General features: G+C 48.4%; 19 non-coding genes across 19 annotated transcripts; 9 read left to right on the top strand and 10 right to left on the bottom strand.

The window, feature by feature from the left end:
- Positions 1 to 292: 292 nt before the first annotated feature.
- Positions 293 to 374, bottom strand: trnal-aag (transfer RNA leucine (anticodon AAG)). The gene has a single exon. It is a non-coding gene; the product is annotated as a tRNA-Leu (tRNA).
- A 625-nt stretch (positions 375 to 999) lies between these two features.
- Positions 1,000 to 1,118, top strand: trnal-caa (transfer RNA leucine (anticodon CAA)). Its single transcript has 2 exons — positions 1,000 to 1,037; positions 1,073 to 1,118. It is a non-coding gene; the product is annotated as a tRNA-Leu (tRNA).
- Positions 1,119 to 2,028: 910 nt separating this feature from the next.
- Positions 2,029 to 2,110, bottom strand: trnal-aag (transfer RNA leucine (anticodon AAG)). Its single transcript has one exon. It is a non-coding gene; the product is annotated as a tRNA-Leu (tRNA).
- A 625-nt stretch (positions 2,111 to 2,735) lies between these two features.
- Positions 2,736 to 2,854, top strand: trnal-caa (transfer RNA leucine (anticodon CAA)). Its single transcript has 2 exons — positions 2,736 to 2,773; positions 2,809 to 2,854. It is a non-coding gene; the product is annotated as a tRNA-Leu (tRNA).
- A 910-nt stretch (positions 2,855 to 3,764) lies between these two features.
- trnal-aag (transfer RNA leucine (anticodon AAG)) lies at positions 3,765 to 3,846 on the bottom strand. Its single transcript has one exon. It is a non-coding gene; the product is annotated as a tRNA-Leu (tRNA).
- Positions 3,847 to 4,471: 625 nt separating this feature from the next.
- Positions 4,472 to 4,590, top strand: trnal-caa (transfer RNA leucine (anticodon CAA)). The gene is made up of 2 exons: positions 4,472 to 4,509; positions 4,545 to 4,590. It is a non-coding gene; the product is annotated as a tRNA-Leu (tRNA).
- Positions 4,591 to 5,526: 936 nt separating this feature from the next.
- trnal-aag (transfer RNA leucine (anticodon AAG)) lies at positions 5,527 to 5,608 on the bottom strand. Its single transcript has one exon. It is a non-coding gene; the product is annotated as a tRNA-Leu (tRNA).
- Positions 5,609 to 6,233: 625 nt separating this feature from the next.
- On the top strand, positions 6,234 to 6,352 carry trnal-caa (transfer RNA leucine (anticodon CAA)). Its single transcript has 2 exons — positions 6,234 to 6,271; positions 6,307 to 6,352. It is a non-coding gene; the product is annotated as a tRNA-Leu (tRNA).
- A 936-nt stretch (positions 6,353 to 7,288) lies between these two features.
- On the bottom strand, positions 7,289 to 7,370 carry trnal-aag (transfer RNA leucine (anticodon AAG)). The gene has a single exon. It is a non-coding gene; the product is annotated as a tRNA-Leu (tRNA).
- A 625-nt stretch (positions 7,371 to 7,995) lies between these two features.
- On the top strand, positions 7,996 to 8,114 carry trnal-caa (transfer RNA leucine (anticodon CAA)). The gene is made up of 2 exons: positions 7,996 to 8,033; positions 8,069 to 8,114. It is a non-coding gene; the product is annotated as a tRNA-Leu (tRNA).
- Positions 8,115 to 9,024: 910 nt separating this feature from the next.
- trnal-aag (transfer RNA leucine (anticodon AAG)) lies at positions 9,025 to 9,106 on the bottom strand. Its single transcript has one exon. It is a non-coding gene; the product is annotated as a tRNA-Leu (tRNA).
- A 625-nt stretch (positions 9,107 to 9,731) lies between these two features.
- On the top strand, positions 9,732 to 9,850 carry trnal-caa (transfer RNA leucine (anticodon CAA)). The gene is made up of 2 exons: positions 9,732 to 9,769; positions 9,805 to 9,850. It is a non-coding gene; the product is annotated as a tRNA-Leu (tRNA).
- Positions 9,851 to 10,786: 936 nt separating this feature from the next.
- trnal-aag (transfer RNA leucine (anticodon AAG)) lies at positions 10,787 to 10,868 on the bottom strand. Its single transcript has one exon. It is a non-coding gene; the product is annotated as a tRNA-Leu (tRNA).
- A 625-nt stretch (positions 10,869 to 11,493) lies between these two features.
- trnal-caa (transfer RNA leucine (anticodon CAA)) lies at positions 11,494 to 11,612 on the top strand. The gene is made up of 2 exons: positions 11,494 to 11,531; positions 11,567 to 11,612. It is a non-coding gene; the product is annotated as a tRNA-Leu (tRNA).
- Positions 11,613 to 12,548: 936 nt separating this feature from the next.
- trnal-aag (transfer RNA leucine (anticodon AAG)) lies at positions 12,549 to 12,630 on the bottom strand. Its single transcript has one exon. It is a non-coding gene; the product is annotated as a tRNA-Leu (tRNA).
- Positions 12,631 to 13,255: 625 nt separating this feature from the next.
- On the top strand, positions 13,256 to 13,374 carry trnal-caa (transfer RNA leucine (anticodon CAA)). The gene is made up of 2 exons: positions 13,256 to 13,293; positions 13,329 to 13,374. It is a non-coding gene; the product is annotated as a tRNA-Leu (tRNA).
- Positions 13,375 to 14,310: 936 nt separating this feature from the next.
- trnal-aag (transfer RNA leucine (anticodon AAG)) lies at positions 14,311 to 14,392 on the bottom strand. The gene has a single exon. It is a non-coding gene; the product is annotated as a tRNA-Leu (tRNA).
- Positions 14,393 to 15,017: 625 nt separating this feature from the next.
- trnal-caa (transfer RNA leucine (anticodon CAA)) lies at positions 15,018 to 15,136 on the top strand. Its single transcript has 2 exons — positions 15,018 to 15,055; positions 15,091 to 15,136. It is a non-coding gene; the product is annotated as a tRNA-Leu (tRNA).
- A 936-nt stretch (positions 15,137 to 16,072) lies between these two features.
- On the bottom strand, positions 16,073 to 16,154 carry trnal-aag (transfer RNA leucine (anticodon AAG)). The gene has a single exon. It is a non-coding gene; the product is annotated as a tRNA-Leu (tRNA).
- Between the last annotated feature and the right edge of the window lie 377 nt (positions 16,155 to 16,531).

Genomic DNA, 16,531 nt, shown 5'->3' on the forward strand with positions numbered 1-16,531 from the left:
CTGACCAAAGGTCGGCGAATTCCGGTCCCTTTCTAGGGGCGTGGGTTGCAATCCCACCTCTGACGTGACATTTTTCCCCACACAAATGCAGCCAGCGTCAAAAGGCCTGTTGAACTGGCCTTCAATTTACAAGTGGCAACATCAAACTCTTCAACGGTTTGCCAACAAACTGAAGGCACCGTTCTCAGCTCAACCTCTTTTCCACACCAAAATAGTCATATCACAACACAGCGGGAGCCGACTGCTTCATGGCTCGCGGTGAAGGGGCGCAAATATTACACGCCACAAATTCTGGCAGCGGTGGGATTCGAACCCACGCCTCCGAAGAGACTGGAGCCTTAATCCAGCGCCTTAGACCGCTCGGCCACGCTACCACTGGCAGCAGTTTCCGTTCTGGAACTAGTGACCGGTGAGTGAAATGTGACTTTGCTTTGGGCAAGATAATAATCAAGGCCATTGAAGTGGCAGACGGTAAACTCTCGAGAAATAATTTTGCAGCATACAGGTCCACAGGGCAACACCAGTAATTAGGTGCACGTTGGAACGAAGCAGTTACAACCTTCATTCAATATTTATTCCGACATCAACGTCACTGACAAAACCAGATTATCTGGTCATGATCACATTGCCGTTTGTGGGATCTTGCTGTGTGCAAACTGGCTGCGGCGTTCCCCACATTGCAACAGTGCCTTCACTTTTACAATACTTCATTGGCTGTGAAGCGCCTTGGGACGTCGTTCGGTCATGAAAGGCGCTTTCGAAATACAATACAGAAAATGTTACCCGATAGCTGACAAAATGCGAGCTGTTGCGAGAAATACCTGTGTTTGAATGTTGGTTGCATTGCAGGGATGATGAACTTAATGACTGGCGCTGCCTGTTAAGTCCTGTCGTAAGAATGTGTGCGTTGTGTGTTTGCACAGGAGGAAGAATTGTGAGGCTGCTCAGTAAGTGTGCAGAATTTGCAGCACATTTTCCTGCAGCTGCTGCACGACCATTGTCAGGATGGCCGAGTGGTCTAAGGCGCCAGACTCAAGGACTGTTAATCCTTACCTTACCAAAGGTTGGTGTATTCTGGTCCCTTTCTAGGGGCGTGGGTTCGAATCCCACTTCTGACATTAACTTTTTATCCAGACAAATGCCAGCCAGCGTCAAAAAGCCTGCTCAACTGGCTTTAAATTTGCAAGTGGTCACCTCAAGCTCCTCAACGCTATTGGCGTTTGCCAATAAGCGAAAGGCACCGCACCGCCCACAGACCAACTTGTTTTGCTCTCTAAACTTATCACATTCTAACCCTGTTCTCGGGGATAGGGTTTAAAATCAGACTTCTCCTTTCAACCCATTCCCACACTAAAAAGCAGCAGACTCAAAGCATGACATTTTTATCCTCCCGCGTTGCTGAATTCCACGTTGCTTTCTCGTACTGTGGCTTTCAATCCCACTGCAGACAGTGGTGGTTCTCAGAAAAAGGGCACCACTGTCAAAGAATGAGATTTCTTCCACACAAAGGCTGCTCAAATCTGCTCCGTTCCTCAGGCAGGGAATTACTTGCAATGTTACTTCCGACATTAACACATTTTGCCAGTATAAAAGGCACCAGAGCCAAACAAGTCAGGTATTAGCATGTGAAAGTTGCCAGAGTCGATGCCTTGGTGGACCGAGGCCTTTCAATGCTCAGACTGATGCTTACGGCCAAGGGCACAATAGTGTCAGGAAGGCCGAGTGGAGTGAGGCGCCAGACTCAAAGACTGTTAATCCTTAACTGACCAAAGGTCGGCGAATTCCGGTCCCTTTCTAGGGGCGTGGGTTGCAATCCCACCTCTGACGTGACATTTTTCCCCACACAAATGCAGCCAGCGTCAAAAGGCCTGTTGAACTGGCCTTCAATTTACAAGTCGCAACAAACTGAAGGCACCGTTCTTAGCTCAACCTCTTTTCCACACCAAAATAGTCATATCACAACACAGCGGGAGCCGACTGCTTCATGGCTCGCGGTGAAGGGGCGCAAATATTACACGCCACAAATTCTGGCAGCGGTGGGATTCGAACCCACGCCTCCGAAGAGACTGGAGCCTTAATCCAGCGCCTTAGACCGCTCGGCCACGCTACCACTGGCAGCAGTTTCCGTTCTGGAACTAGTGACCGGTGAGTGAAATGTGACTTTGCTTTGGGCAAGATAATAATCAAGGCCATTGAAGTGGCAGACGGTAAACTCTCGAGAAATAATTTTGCAGCATACAGGTCCACAGGGCAACACCAGTAATTAGGTGCACGTTGGAACGAAGCAGTTACAACCTTCATTCAATATTTATTCCGACATCAACGTCACTGACAAAACCAGATTATCTGGTCATGATCACATTGCCGTTTGTGGGATCTTGCTGTGTGCAAACTGGCTGCGGCGTTCCCCACATTGCAACAGTGCCTTCACTTTTACAATACTTCATTGGCTGTGAAGCGCCTTGGGACGTCGTTCGGTCATGAAAGGCGCTTTCGAAATACAATACAGAAAATGTTACCCGATAGCTGACAAAATGCGAGCTGTTGCGAGAAATACCTGTGTTTGAATGTTGGTTGCATTGCAGGGATGATGAACTTAATGACTGGCGCTGCCTGTTAAGTCCTGTCGTAAGAATGTGTGCGTTGTGTGTTTGCACAGGAGGAAGAATTGTGAGGCTGCTCAGTAAGTGTGCAGAATTTGCAGCACATTTTCCTGCAGCTGCTGCACGACCATTGTCAGGATGGCCGAGTGGTCTAAGGCGCCAGACTCAAGGACTGTTAATCCTTACCTTACCAAAGGTTGGTGTATTCTGGTCCCTTTCTAGGGGCGTGGGTTCGAATCCCACTTCTGACATTAACTTTTTATCCAGACAAATGCCAGCCAGCGTCAAAAAGCCTGCTCAACTGGCTTTAAATTTGCAAGTGGTCACCTCAAGCTCCTCAACGCTATTGGCGTTTGCCAATAAGCGAAAGGCACCGCACCGCCCACAGACCAACTTGTTTTGCTCTCTAAACTTATCACATTCTAACCCTGTTCTCGGGGATAGGGTTTAAAATCAGACTTCTCCTTTCAACCCATTCCCACACTAAAAAGCAGCAGACTCAAAGCATGACATTTTTATCCTCCCGCGTTGCTGAATTCCACGTTGCTTTCTCGTACTGTGGCTTTCAATCCCACTGCAGACAGTGGTGGTTCTCAGAAAAAGGGCACCACTGTCAAAGAATGAGATTTCTTCCACACAAAGGCTGCTCAAATCTGCTCCGTTCCTCAGGCAGGGAATTACTTGCAATGTTACTTCCGACATTAACACATTTTGCCAGTATAAAAGGCACCAGAGCCAAACAAGTCAGGTATTAGCATGTGAAAGTTGCCAGAGTCGATGCCTTGGTGGACCGAGGCCTTTCAATGCTCAGACTGATGCTTACGGCCAAGGGCACAATAGTGTCAGGAAGGCCGAGTGGAGTGAGGCGCCAGACTCAAAGACTGTTAATCCTTAACTGACCAAAGGTCGGCGAATTCCGGTCCCTTTCTAGGGGCGTGGGTTGCAATCCCACCTCTGACGTGACATTTTTCCCCACACAAATGCAGCCAGCGTCAAAAGGCCTGTTGAACTGGCCTTCAATTTACAAGTGGCAACAAACTGAAGGCACCGTTCTCAGCTCAACCTCTTTTCCACACCAAAATAGTCATATCACAACACAGCGGGAGCCGACTGCTTCATGGCTCGCGGTGAAGGGGCGCAAATATTACACGCCACAAATTCTGGCAGCGGTGGGATTCGAACCCACGCCTCCGAAGAGACTGGAGCCTTAATCCAGCGCCTTAGACCGCTCGGCCACGCTACCACTGGCAGCAGTTTCCGTTCTGGAACTAGTGACCGGTGAGTGAAATGTGACTTTGCTTTGGGCAAGATAATAATCAAGGCCATTGAAGTGGCAGACGGTAAACTCTCGAGAAATGATTTTGCAGCATACAGGTCCACAGGGCAACACCAGTAATTAGGTGCACGTTGGAACGAAGCAGTTACAACCTTCATTCAATATTTATTCCGACATCAACGTCACTGACAAAACCAGATTATCTGGTCATGATCACATTGCCGTTTGTGGGATCTTGCTGTGTGCAAACTGGCTGCGGCGTTCCCCACATTGCAACAGTGCCTTCACTTTTACAATACTTCATTGGCTGTGAAGCGCCTTGGGACGTCGTTCGGTCATGAAAGGCGCTTTCGAAATACAATACAGAAAATGTTACCCGATAGCTGACAAAATGCGAGCTGTTGCGAGAAATACCTGTGTTTGAATGTTGGTTGCATTGCAGGGATGATGAACTTAATGACTGGCGCTGCCTGTTAAGTCCTGTCGTAAGAATGTGTGCGTTGTGTGTTTGCACAGGAGGAAGAATTGTGAGGCTGCTCAGTAAGTGTGCAGAATTTGCAGCACATTTTCCTGCAGCTGCTGCACGACCATTGTCAGGATGGCCGAGTGGTCTAAGGCGCCAGACTCAAGGACTGTTAATGCTTACCTTACCAAAGGTTGGTGTATTCTGGTCCCTTTCTAGGGGCGTGGGTTCGAATCCCACTTCTGACATTAACTTTTTATCCAGACAAATGCCAGCCAGCGTCAAAAAGCCTGCTCAACTGGCTTTAAATTTGCAAGTGGTCACCTCAAGCTCCTCAACGCTATTGGCGTTTGCCAATAAGCGAAAGGCACCGCACCGCCCACAGACCAACTTGTTTTGCTCTCTAAACTTATCACATTCTAACCCTGTTCTCGGGGATAGGGTTTAAAATCAGACTTCTCCTTTCAACCCATTCCCACACTAAAAAGCAGCAGACTCAAAGCATGACATTTTTATCCTCCCGCGTTGCTGAATTCCACGTTGCTTTCTCGTACTGTGGCTTTCAATCCCACTGCAGACAGTGGTGGTTCTCAGAAAAAGGGCACCACTGTCAAAGAATGAGATTTCTTCCACACAAAGGCTGCTCAAATCTGCTCCGTTCCTCAGGCAGGGAATTACTTGCAATGTTACTTCCGACATTAACACATTTTGCCAGTATAAAAGGCACCAGAGCCAAACAAGTCAGGTATTAGCATGTGAAAGTTGCCAGAGTCGATGCCTTGGTGGACCGAGGCCTTTCAATGCTCAGACTGATGCTTACGGCCAAGGGCACAATAGTGTCAGGAAGGCCGAGTGGAGTGAGGCGCCAGACTCAAAGACTGTTAATCCTTAACTGACCAAAGGTCGGCGAATTCCGGTCCCTTTCTAGGGGCGTGGGTTGCAATCCCACCTCTGACGTGACATTTTTCCCCACACAAATGCAGCCAGCGTCAAAAGGCCTGTTGAACTGGCCTTCAATTTACAAGTGGCAACATCAAACTCTTCAACGGTTTGCCAACAAACTGAAGGCACCGTTCTCAGCTCAACCTCTTTTCCACACCAAAATAGTCATATCACAACACAGCGGGAGCCGACTGCTTCATGGCTCGCGGTGAAGGGGCGCAAATATTACACGCCACAAATTCTGGCAGCGGTGGGATTCGAACCCACGCCTCCGAAGAGACTGGAGCCTTAATCCAGCGCCTTAGACCGCTCGGCCACGCTACCACTGGCAGCAGTTTCCGTTCTGGAACTAGTGACCGGTGAGTGAAATGTGACTTTGCTTTGGGCAAGATAATAATCAAGGCCATTGAAGTGGCAGACGGTAAACTCTCGAGAAATGATTTTGCAGCATACAGGTCCACAGGGCAACACCAGTAATTAGGTGCACGTTGGAACGAAGCAGTTACAACCTTCATTCAATATTTATTCCGACATCAACGTCACTGACAAAACCAGATTATCTGGTCATGATCACATTGCCGTTTGTGGGATCTTGCTGTGTGCAAACTGGCTGCGGCGTTCCCCACATTGCAACAGTGCCTTCACTTTTACAATACTTCATTGGCTGTGAAGCGCCTTGGGACGTCGTTCGGTCATGAAAGGCGCTTTCGAAATACAATACAGAAAATGTTACCCGATAGCTGACAAAATGCGAGCTGTTGCGAGAAATACCTGTGTTTGAATGTTGGTTGCATTGCAGGGATGATGAACTTAATGACTGGCGCTGCCTGTTAAGTCCTGTCGTAAGAATGTGTGCGTTGTGTGTTTGCACAGGAGGAAGAATTGTGAGGCTGCTCAGTAAGTGTGCAGAATTTGCAGCACATTTTCCTGCAGCTGCTGCACGACCATTGTCAGGATGGCCGAGTGGTCTAAGGCGCCAGACTCAAGGACTGTTAATCCTTACCTTACCAAAGGTTGGTGTATTCTGGTCCCTTTCTAGGGGCGTGGGTTCGAATCCCACTTCTGACATTAACTTTTTATCCAGACAAATGCCAGCCAGCGTCAAAAAGCCTGCTCAACTGGCTTTAAATTTGCAAGTGGTCACCTCAAGCTCCTCAACGCTATTGGCGTTTGCCAATAAGCGAAAGGCACCGCACCGCCCACAGACCAACTTGTTTTGCTCTCTAAACTTATCACATTCTAACCCTGTTCTCGGGGATAGGGTTTAAAATCAGACTTCTCCTTTCAACCCATTCCCACACTAAAAAGCAGCAGACTCAAAGCATGACATTTTTATCCTCCCGCGTTGCTGAATTCCACGTTGCTTTCTCGTACTGTGGCTTTCAATCCCACTGCAGACAGTGGTGGTTCTCAGAAAAAGGGCACCACTGTCAAAGAATGAGATTTCTTCCACACAAAGGCTGCTCAAATCTGCTCCGTTCCTCAGGCAGGGAATTACTTGCAATGTTACTTCCGACATTAACACATTTTGCCAGTATAAAAGGCACCAGAGCCAAACAAGTCAGGTATTAGCATGTGAAAGTTGCCAGAGTCGATGCCTTGGTGGACCGAGGCCTTTCAATGCTCAGACTGATGCTTACGGCCAAGGGCACAATAGTGTCAGGAAGGCCGAGTGGAGTGAGGCGCCAGACTCAAAGACTGTTAATCCTTAACTGACCAAAGGTCGGCGAATTCCGGTCCCTTTCTAGGGGCGTGGGTTGCAATCCCACCTCTGACGTGACATTTTTCCCCACACAAATGCAGCCAGCGTCAAAAGGCCTGTTGAACTGGCCTTCAATTTACAAGTGGCAACATCAAACTCTTCAACGGTTTGCCAACAAACTGAAGGCACCGTTCTCAGCTCAACCTCTTTTCCACACCAAAATAGTCATATCACAACACAGCGGGAGCCGACTGCTTCATGGCTCGCGGTGAAGGGGCGCAAATATTACACGCCACAAATTCTGGCAGCGGTGGGATTCGAACCCACGCCTCCGAAGAGACGGGAGCCTTAATCCAGCGCCTTAGACCGATCGGCCACGCTACCACTGGCAGCAGTTTCCGTTCTGGAACTAGTGACCGGTGAGTGAAATGTGACTTTGCTTTGGGCAAGATAATAATCAAGGCCATTGAAGTGGCAGACGGTAAACTCTCGAGAAATGATTTTGCAGCATACAGGTCCACAGGGCAACACCAGTAATTAGGTGCACGTTGGAACGAAGCAGTTACAACCTTCATTCAATATTTATTCCGACATCAACATCACTGACAAAACCAGATTATCTGGTCATGATCACATTGCCGTTTGTGGGATCTTGCTGTGTGCAAACTGGCTGCGGCGTTCCCCACATTGCAACAGTGCCTTCACTTTTACAATACTTCATTGGCTGTGAAGCGCCTTGGGACGTCGTTCGGTCATGAAAGGCGCTTTCGAAATACAATACAGAAAATGTTACCCGATAGCTGACAAAATGCGAGCTGTTGCGAGAAATACCTGTGTTTGAATGTTGGTTGCATTGCAGGGATGATGAACTTAATGACTGGCGCTGCCTGTTAAGTCCTGTCGTAAGAATGTGTGCGTTGTGTGTTTGCACAGGAGGAAGAATTGTGAGGCTGCTCAGTAAGTGTGCAGAATTTGCAGCACATTTTCCTGCAGCTGCTGCACGACCATTGTCAGGATGGCCGAGTGGTCTAAGGCGCCAGACTCAAGGACTGTTAATCCTTACCTTACCAAAGGTTGGTGTATTCTGGTCCCTTTCTAGGGGCGTGGGTTCGAATCCCACTTCTGACATTAACTTTTTATCCAGACAAATGCCAGCCAGCGTCAAAAAGCCTGCTCAACTGGCTTTAAATTTGCAAGTGGTCACCTCAAGCTCCTCAACGCTATTGGCGTTTGCCAATAAGCGAAAGGCACCGCACCGCCCACAGACCAACTTGTTTTGCTCTCTAAACTTATCACATTCTAACCCTGTTCTCGGGGATAGGGTTTAAAATCAGACTTCTCCTTTCAACCCATTCCCACACTAAAAAGCAGCAGACTCAAAGCATGACATTTTTATCCTCCCGCGTTGCTGAATTCCACGTTGCTTTCTCGTACTGTGGCTTTCAATCCCACTGCAGACAGTGGTGGTTCTCAGAAAAAGGGCACCACTGTCAAAGAATGAGATTTCTTCCACACAAAGGCTGCTCAAATCTGCTCCGTTCCTCAGGCAGGGAATTACTTGCAATGTTACTTCCGACATTAACACATTTTGCCAGTATAAAAGGCACCAGAGCCAAACAAGTCAGGTATTAGCATGTGAAAGTTGCCAGAGTCGATGCCTTGGTGGACCGAGGCCTTTCAATGCTCAGACTGATGCTTACGGCCAAGGGCACAATAGTGTCAGGAAGGCCGAGTGGAGTGAGGCGCCAGACTCAAAGACTGTTAATCCTTAACTGACCAAAGGTCGGCGAATTCCGGTCCCTTTCTAGGGGCGTGGGTTGCAATCCCACCTCTGACGTGACATTTTTCCCCACACAAATGCAGCCAGCGTCAAAAGGCCTGTTGAACTGGCCTTCAATTTACAAGTGGCAACAAACTGAAGGCACCGTTCTCAGCTCAACCTCTTTTCCACACCAAAATAGTCATATCACAACACAGCGGGAGCCGACTGCTTCATGGCTCGCGGTGAAGGGGCGCAAATATTACACGCCACAAATTCTGGCAGCGGTGGGATTCGAACCCACGCCTCCGAAGAGACTGGAGCCTTAATCCAGCGCCTTAGACCGCTCGGCCACGCTACCACTGGCAGCAGTTTCCGTTCTGGAACTAGTGACCGGTGAGTGAAATGTGACTTTGCTTTGGGCAAGATAATAATCAAGGCCATTGAAGTGGCAGACGGTAAACTCTCGAGAAATGATTTTGCAGCATACAGGTCCACAGGGCAACACCAGTAATTAGGTGCACGTTGGAACGAAGCAGTTACAACCTTCATTCAATATTTATTCCGACATCAACGTCACTGACAAAACCAGATTATCTGGTCATGATCACATTGCCGTTTGTGGGATCTTGCTGTGTGCAAACTGGCTGCGGCGTTCCCCACATTGCAACAGTGCCTTCACTTTTACAATACTTCATTGGCTGTGAAGCGCCTTGGGACGTCGTTCGGTCATGAAAGGCGCTTTCGAAATACAATACAGAAAATGTTACCCGATAGCTGACAAAATGCGAGCTGTTGCGAGAAATACCTGTGTTTGAATGTTGGTTGCATTGCAGGGATGATGAACTTAATGACTGGCGCTGCCTGTTAAGTCCTGTCGTAAGAATGTGTGCGTTGTGTGTTTGCACAGGAGGAAGAATTGTGAGGCTGCTCAGTAAGTGTGCAGAATTTGCAGCACATTTTCCTGCAGCTGCTGCACGACCATTGTCAGGATGGCCGAGTGGTCTAAGGCGCCAGACTCAAGGACTGTTAATCCTTACCTTACCAAAGGTTGGTGTATTCTGGTCCCTTTCTAGGGGCGTGGGTTCGAATCCCACTTCTGACATTAACTTTTTATCCAGACAAATGCCAGCCAGCGTCAAAAAGCCTGCTCAACTGGCTTTAAATTTGCAAGTGGTCACCTCAAGCTCCTCAACGCTATTGGCGTTTGCCAATAAGCGAAAGGCACCGCACCGCCCACAGACCAACTTGTTTTGCTCTCTAAACTTATCACATTCTAACCCTGTTCTCGGGGATAGGGTTTAAAATCAGACTTCTCCTTTCAACCCATTCCCACACTAAAAAGCAGCAGACTCAAAGCATGACATTTTTATCCTCCCGCGTTGCTGAATTCCACGTTGCTTTCTCGTACTGTGGCTTTCAATCCCACTGCAGACAGTGGTGGTTCTCAGAAAAAGGGCACCACTGTCAAAGAATGAGATTTCTTCCACACAAAGGCTGCTCAAATCTGCTCCGTTCCTCAGGCAGGGAATTACTTGCAATGTTACTTCCGACATTAACACATTTTGCCAGTATAAAAGGCACCAGAGCCAAACAAGTCAGGTATTAGCATGTGAAAGTTGCCAGAGTCGATGCCTTGGTGGACCGAGGCCTTTCAATGCTCAGACTGATGCTTACGGCCAAGGGCACAATAGTGTCAGGAAGGCCGAGTGGAGTGAGGCGCCAGACTCAAAGACTGTTAATCCTTAACTGACCAAAGGTCGGCGAATTCCGGTCCCTTTCTAGGGGCGTGGGTTGCAATCCCACCTCTGACGTGACATTTTTCCCCACACAAATGCAGCCAGCGTCAAAAGGCCTGTTGAACTGGCCTTCAATTTACAAGTGGCAACATCAAACTCTTCAACGGTTTGCCAACAAACTGAAGGCACCGTTCTCAGCTCAACCTCTTTTCCACACCAAAATAGTCATATCACAACACAGCGGGAGCCGACTGCTTCATGGCTCGCGGTGAAGGGGCGCAAATATTACACGCCACAAATTCTGGCAGCGGTGGGATTCGAACCCACGCCTCCGAAGAGACTGGAGCCTTAATCCAGCGCCTTAGACCGCTCGGCCACGCTACCACTGGCAGCAGTTTCCGTTCTGGAACTAGTGACCGGTGAGTGAAATGTGACTTTGCTTTGGGCAAGATAATAATCAAGGCCATTGAAGTGGCAGACGGTAAACTCTCGAGAAATGATTTTGCAGCATACAGGTCCACAGGGCAACACCAGTAATTAGGTGCACGTTGGAACGAAGCAGTTACAACCTTCATTCAATATTTATTCCGACATCAACGTCACTGACAAAACCAGATTATCTGGTCATGATCACATTGCCGTTTGTGGGATCTTGCTGTGTGCAAACTGGCTGCGGCGTTCCCCACATTGCAACAGTGCCTTCACTTTTACAATACTTCATTGGCTGTGAAGCGCCTTGGGACGTCGTTCGGTCATGAAAGGCGCTTTCGAAATACAATACAGAAAATGTTACCCGATAGCTGACAAAATGCGAGCTGTTGCGAGAAATACCTGTGTTTGAATGTTGGTTGCATTGCAGGGATGATGAACTTAATGACTGGCGCTGCCTGTTAAGTCCTGTCGTAAGAATGTGTGCGTTGTGTGTTTGCACAGGAGGAAGAATTGTGAGGCTGCTCAGTAAGTGTGCAGAATTTGCAGCACATTTTCCTGCAGCTGCTGCACGACCATTGTCAGGATGGCCGAGTGGTCTAAGGCGCCAGACTCAAGGACTGTTAATCCTTACCTTACCAAAGGTTGGTGTATTCTGGTCCCTTTCTAGGGGCGTGGGTTCGAATCCCACTTCTGACATTAACTTTTTATCCAGACAAATGCCAGCCAGCGTCAAAAAGCCTGCTCAACTGGCTTTAAATTTGCAAGTGGTCACCTCAAGCTCCTCAACGCTATTGGCGTTTGCCAATAAGCGAAAGGCACCGCACCGCCCACAGACCAACTTGTTTTGCTCTCTAAACTTATCACATTCTAACCCTGTTCTCGGGGATAGGGTTTAAAATCAGACTTCTCCTTTCAACCCATTCCCACACTAAAAAGCAGCAGACTCAAAGCATGACATTTTTATCCTCCCGCGTTGCTGAATTCCACGTTGCTTTCTCGTACTGTGGCTTTCAATCCCACTGCAGACAGTGGTGGTTCTCAGAAAAAGGGCACCACTGTCAAAGAATGAGATTTCTTCCACACAAAGGCTGCTCAAATCTGCTCCGTTCCTCAGGCAGGGAATTACTTGCAATGTTACTTCCGACATTAACACATTTTGCCAGTATAAAAGGCACCAGAGCCAAACAAGTCAGGTATTAGCATGTGAAAGTTGCCAGAGTCGATGCCTTGGTGGACCGAGGCCTTTCAATGCTCAGACTGATGCTTACGGCCAAGGGCACAATAGTGTCAGGAAGGCCGAGTGGAGTGAGGCGCCAGACTCAAAGACTGTTAATCCTTAACTGACCAAAGGTCGGCGAATTCCGGTCCCTTTCTAGGGGCGTGGGTTGCAATCCCACCTCTGACGTGACATTTTTCCCCACACAAATGCAGCCAGCGTCAAAAGGCCTGTTGAACTGGCCTTCAATTTACAAGTGGCAACATCAAACTCTTCAACGGTTTGCCAACAAACTGAAGGCACCGTTCTCAGCTCAACCTCTTTTCCACACCAAAATAGTCATATCACAACACAGCGGGAGCCGACTGCTTCATGGCTCGCGGTGAAGGGGCGCAAATATTACACGCCACAAATTCTGGCAGCGGTGGGATTCGAACCCACGCCTCCGAAGAGACGGGAGCCTTAATCCAGCGCCTTAGACCGATCGGCCACGCTACCACTGGCAGCAGTTTCCGTTCTGGAACTAGTGACCGGTGAGTGAAATGTGACTTTGCTTTGGGCAAGATAATAATCAAGGCCATTGAAGTGGCAGACGGTAAACTCTCGAGAAATGATTTTGCAGCATACAGGTCCACAGGGCAACACCAGTAATTAGGTGCACGTTGGAACGAAGCAGTTACAACCTTCATTCAATATTTATTCCGACATCAACATCACTGACAAAACCAGATTATCTGGTCATGATCACATTGCCGTTTGTGGGATCTTGCTGTGTGCAAACTGGCTGCGGCGTTCCCCACATTGCAACAGTGCCTTCACTTTTACAATACTTCATTGGCTGTGAAGCGCCTTGGGACGTCGTTCGGTCATGAAAGGCGCTTTCGAAATACAATACAGAAAATGTTACCCGATAGCTGACAAAATGCGAGCTGTTGCGAGAAATACCTGTGTTTGAATGTTGGTTGCATTGCAGGGATGATGAACTTAATGACTGGCGCTGCCTGTTAAGTCCTGTCGTAAGAATGTGTGCGTTGTGTGTTTGCACAGGAGGAAGAATTGTGAGGCTGCTCAGTAAGTGTGCAGAATTTGCAGCACATTTTCCTGCAGCTGCTGCACGACCATTGTCAGGATGGCCGAGTGGTCTAAGGCGCCAGACTCAAGGACTGTTAATCCTTACCTTACCAAAGGTTGGTGTATTCTGGTCCCTTTCTAGGGGCGTGGGTTCGAATCCCACTTCTGACATTAACTTTTTATCCAGACAAATGCCAGCCAGCGTCAAAAAGCCTGCTCAACTGGCTTTAAATTTGCAAGTGGTCACCTCAAGCTCCTCAACGCTATTGGCGTTTGCCAATAAGCGAAAGGCACCGCACCGCCCACAGACCAACTTGTTTTGCTCTCTAAACTTATCACATTCTAACCCTGTTCTCGGGGATAGGGTTTAAAATCAGACTTCTCCTTTCAACCCATTCCCACACTAAAAAGCAGCAGACTCAAAGCATGACATTTTTATCCTCCCGCGTTGCTGAATTCCACGTTGCTTTCTCGTACTGTGGCTTTCAATCCCACTGCAGACAGTGGTGGTTCTCAGAAAAAGGGCACCACTGTCAAAGAATGAGATTTCTTCCACACAAAGGCTGCTCAAATCTGCTCCGTTCCTCAGGCAGGGAATTACTTGCAATGTTACTTCCGACATTAACACATTTTGCCAGTATAAAAGGCACCAGAGCCAAACAAGTCAGGTATTAGCATGTGAAAGTTGCCAGAGTCGATGCCTTGGTGGACCGAGGCCTTTCAATGCTCAGACTGATGCTTACGGCCAAGGGCACAATAGTGTCAGGAAGGCCGAGTGGAGTGAGGCGCCAGACTCAAAGACTGTTAATCCTTAACTGACCAAAGGTCGGCGAATTCCGGTCCCTTTCTAGGGGCGTGGGTTGCAATCCCACCTCTGACGTGACATTTTTCCCCACACAAATGCAGCCAGCGTCAAAAGGCCTGTTGAACTGGCCTTCAATTTACAAGTGGCAACATCAAACTCTTCAACGGTTTGCCAACAAACTGAAGGCACCGTTCTCAGCTCAACCTCTTTTCCACACCAAAATAGTCATATCACAACACAGCGGGAGCCGACTGCTTCATGGCTCGCGGTGAAGGGGCGCAAATATTACACGCCACAAATTCTGGCAGCGGTGGGATTCGAACCCACGCCTCCGAAGAGACGGGAGCCTTAATCCAGCGCCTTAGACCGATCGGCCACGCTACCACTGGCAGCAGTTTCCGTTCTGGAACTAGTGACCGGTGAGTGAAATGTGACTTTGCTTTGGGCAAGATAATAATCAAGGCCATTGAAGTGGCAGACGGTAAACTCTCGAGAAATGATTTTGCAGCATACAGGTCCACAGGGCAACACCAGTAATTAGGTGCACGTTGGAACGAAGCAGTTACAACCTTCATTCAATATTTATTCCGACATCAACATCACTGACAAAACCAGATTATCTGGTCATGATCACATTGCCGTTTGTGGGATCTTGCTGTGTGCAAACTGGCTGCGGCGTTCCCCACATTGCAACAGTGCCTTCACTTTTACAATACTTCATTGGCTGTGAAGCGCCTTGGGACGTCGTTCGGTCATGAAAGGCGCTTTCGAAATACAATACAGAAAATGTTACCCGATAGCTGACAAAATGCGAGCTGTTGCGAGAAATACCTGTGTTTGAATGTTGGTTGCATTGCAGGGATGATGAACTTAATGACTGGCGCTGCCTGTTAAGTCCTGTCGTAAGAATGTGTGCGTTGTGTGTTTGCACAGGAGGAAGAATTGTGAGGCTGCTCAGTAAGTGTGCAGAATTTGCAGCACATTTTCCTGCAGCTGCTGCACGACCATTGTCAGGATGGCCGAGTGGTCTAAGGCGCCAGACTCAAGGACTGTTAATCCTTACCTTACCAAAGGTTGGTGTATTCTGGTCCCTTTCTAGGGGCGTGGGTTCGAATCCCACTTCTGACATTAACTTTTTATCCAGACAAATGCCAGCCAGCGTCAAAAAGCCTGCTCAACTGGCTTTAAATTTGCAAGTGGTCACCTCAAGCTCCTCAACGCTATTGGCGTTTGCCAATAAGCGAAAGGCACCGCACCGCCCACAGACCAACTTGTTTTGCTCTCTAAACTTATCACATTCTAACCCTGTTCTCGGGGATAGGGTTTAAAATCAGACTTCTCCTTTCAACCCATTCCCACACTAAAAAGCAGCAGACTCAAAGCATGACATTTTTATCCTCCCGCGTTGCTGAATTCCACGTTGCTTTCTCGTACTGTGGCTTTCAATCCCACTGCAGACAGTGGTGGTTCTCAGAAAAAGGGCACCACTGTCAAAGAATGAGATTTCTTCCACACAAAGGCTGCTCAAATCTGCTCCGTTCCTCAGGCAGGGAATTACTTGCAATGTTACTTCCGACATTAACACATTTTGCCAGTATAAAAGGCACCAGAGCCAAACAAGTCAGGTATTAGCATGTGAAAGTTGCCAGAGTCGATGCCTTGGTGGACCGAGGCCTTTCAATGCTCAGACTGATGCTTACGGCCAAGGGCACAATAGTGTCAGGAAGGCCGAGTGGAGTGAGGCGCCAGACTCAAAGACTGTTAATCCTTAACTGACCAAAGGTCGGCGAATTCCGGTCCCTTTCTAGGGGCGTGGGTTGCAATCCCACCTCTGACGTGACATTTTTCCCCACACAAATGCAGCCAGCGTCAAAAGGCCTGTTGAACTGGCCTTCAATTTACAAGTGGCAACATCAAACTCTTCAACGGTTTGCCAACAAACTGAAGGCACCGTTCTCAGCTCAACCTCTTTTCCACACCAAAATAGTCATATCACAACACAGCGGGAGCCGACTGCTTCATGGCTCGCGGTGAAGGGGCGCAAATATTACACGCCACAAATTCTGGCAGCGGTGGGATTCGAACCCACGCCTCCGAAGAGACGGGAGCCTTAATCCAGCGCCTTAGACCGATCGGCCACGCTACCACTGGCAGCAGTTTCCGTTCTGGAACTAGTGACCGGTGAGTGAAATGTGACTTTGCTTTGGGCAAGATAATAATCAAGGCCATTGAAGTGGCAGACGGTAAACTCTCGAGAAATGATTTTGCAGCATACAGGTCCACAGGGCAACACCAGTAATTAGGTGCACGTTGGAACGAAGCAGTTACAACCTTCATTCAATATTTATTCCGACATCAACATCACTGACAAAACCAGATTATCTGGTCATGATCACATTGCCGTTTGTGGGATCTTGCTGTGTGCAAACTGGCTGCGGCGTTCCCCACATTGCAACAGTGCCTTCACTTTTACAATACTTCATTGGCTGTGAAGCGCCTTGGGACGTCGTTCGGTCATGAAAG

The sequence above is a fragment of the Pristiophorus japonicus genome, chromosome 8 (genome assembly GCF_044704955.1).
Source record: "Pristiophorus japonicus isolate sPriJap1 chromosome 8, sPriJap1.hap1, whole genome shotgun sequence".
Classification (NCBI taxonomy): domain Eukaryota; kingdom Metazoa; phylum Chordata; class Chondrichthyes; family Pristiophoridae; genus Pristiophorus; species Pristiophorus japonicus.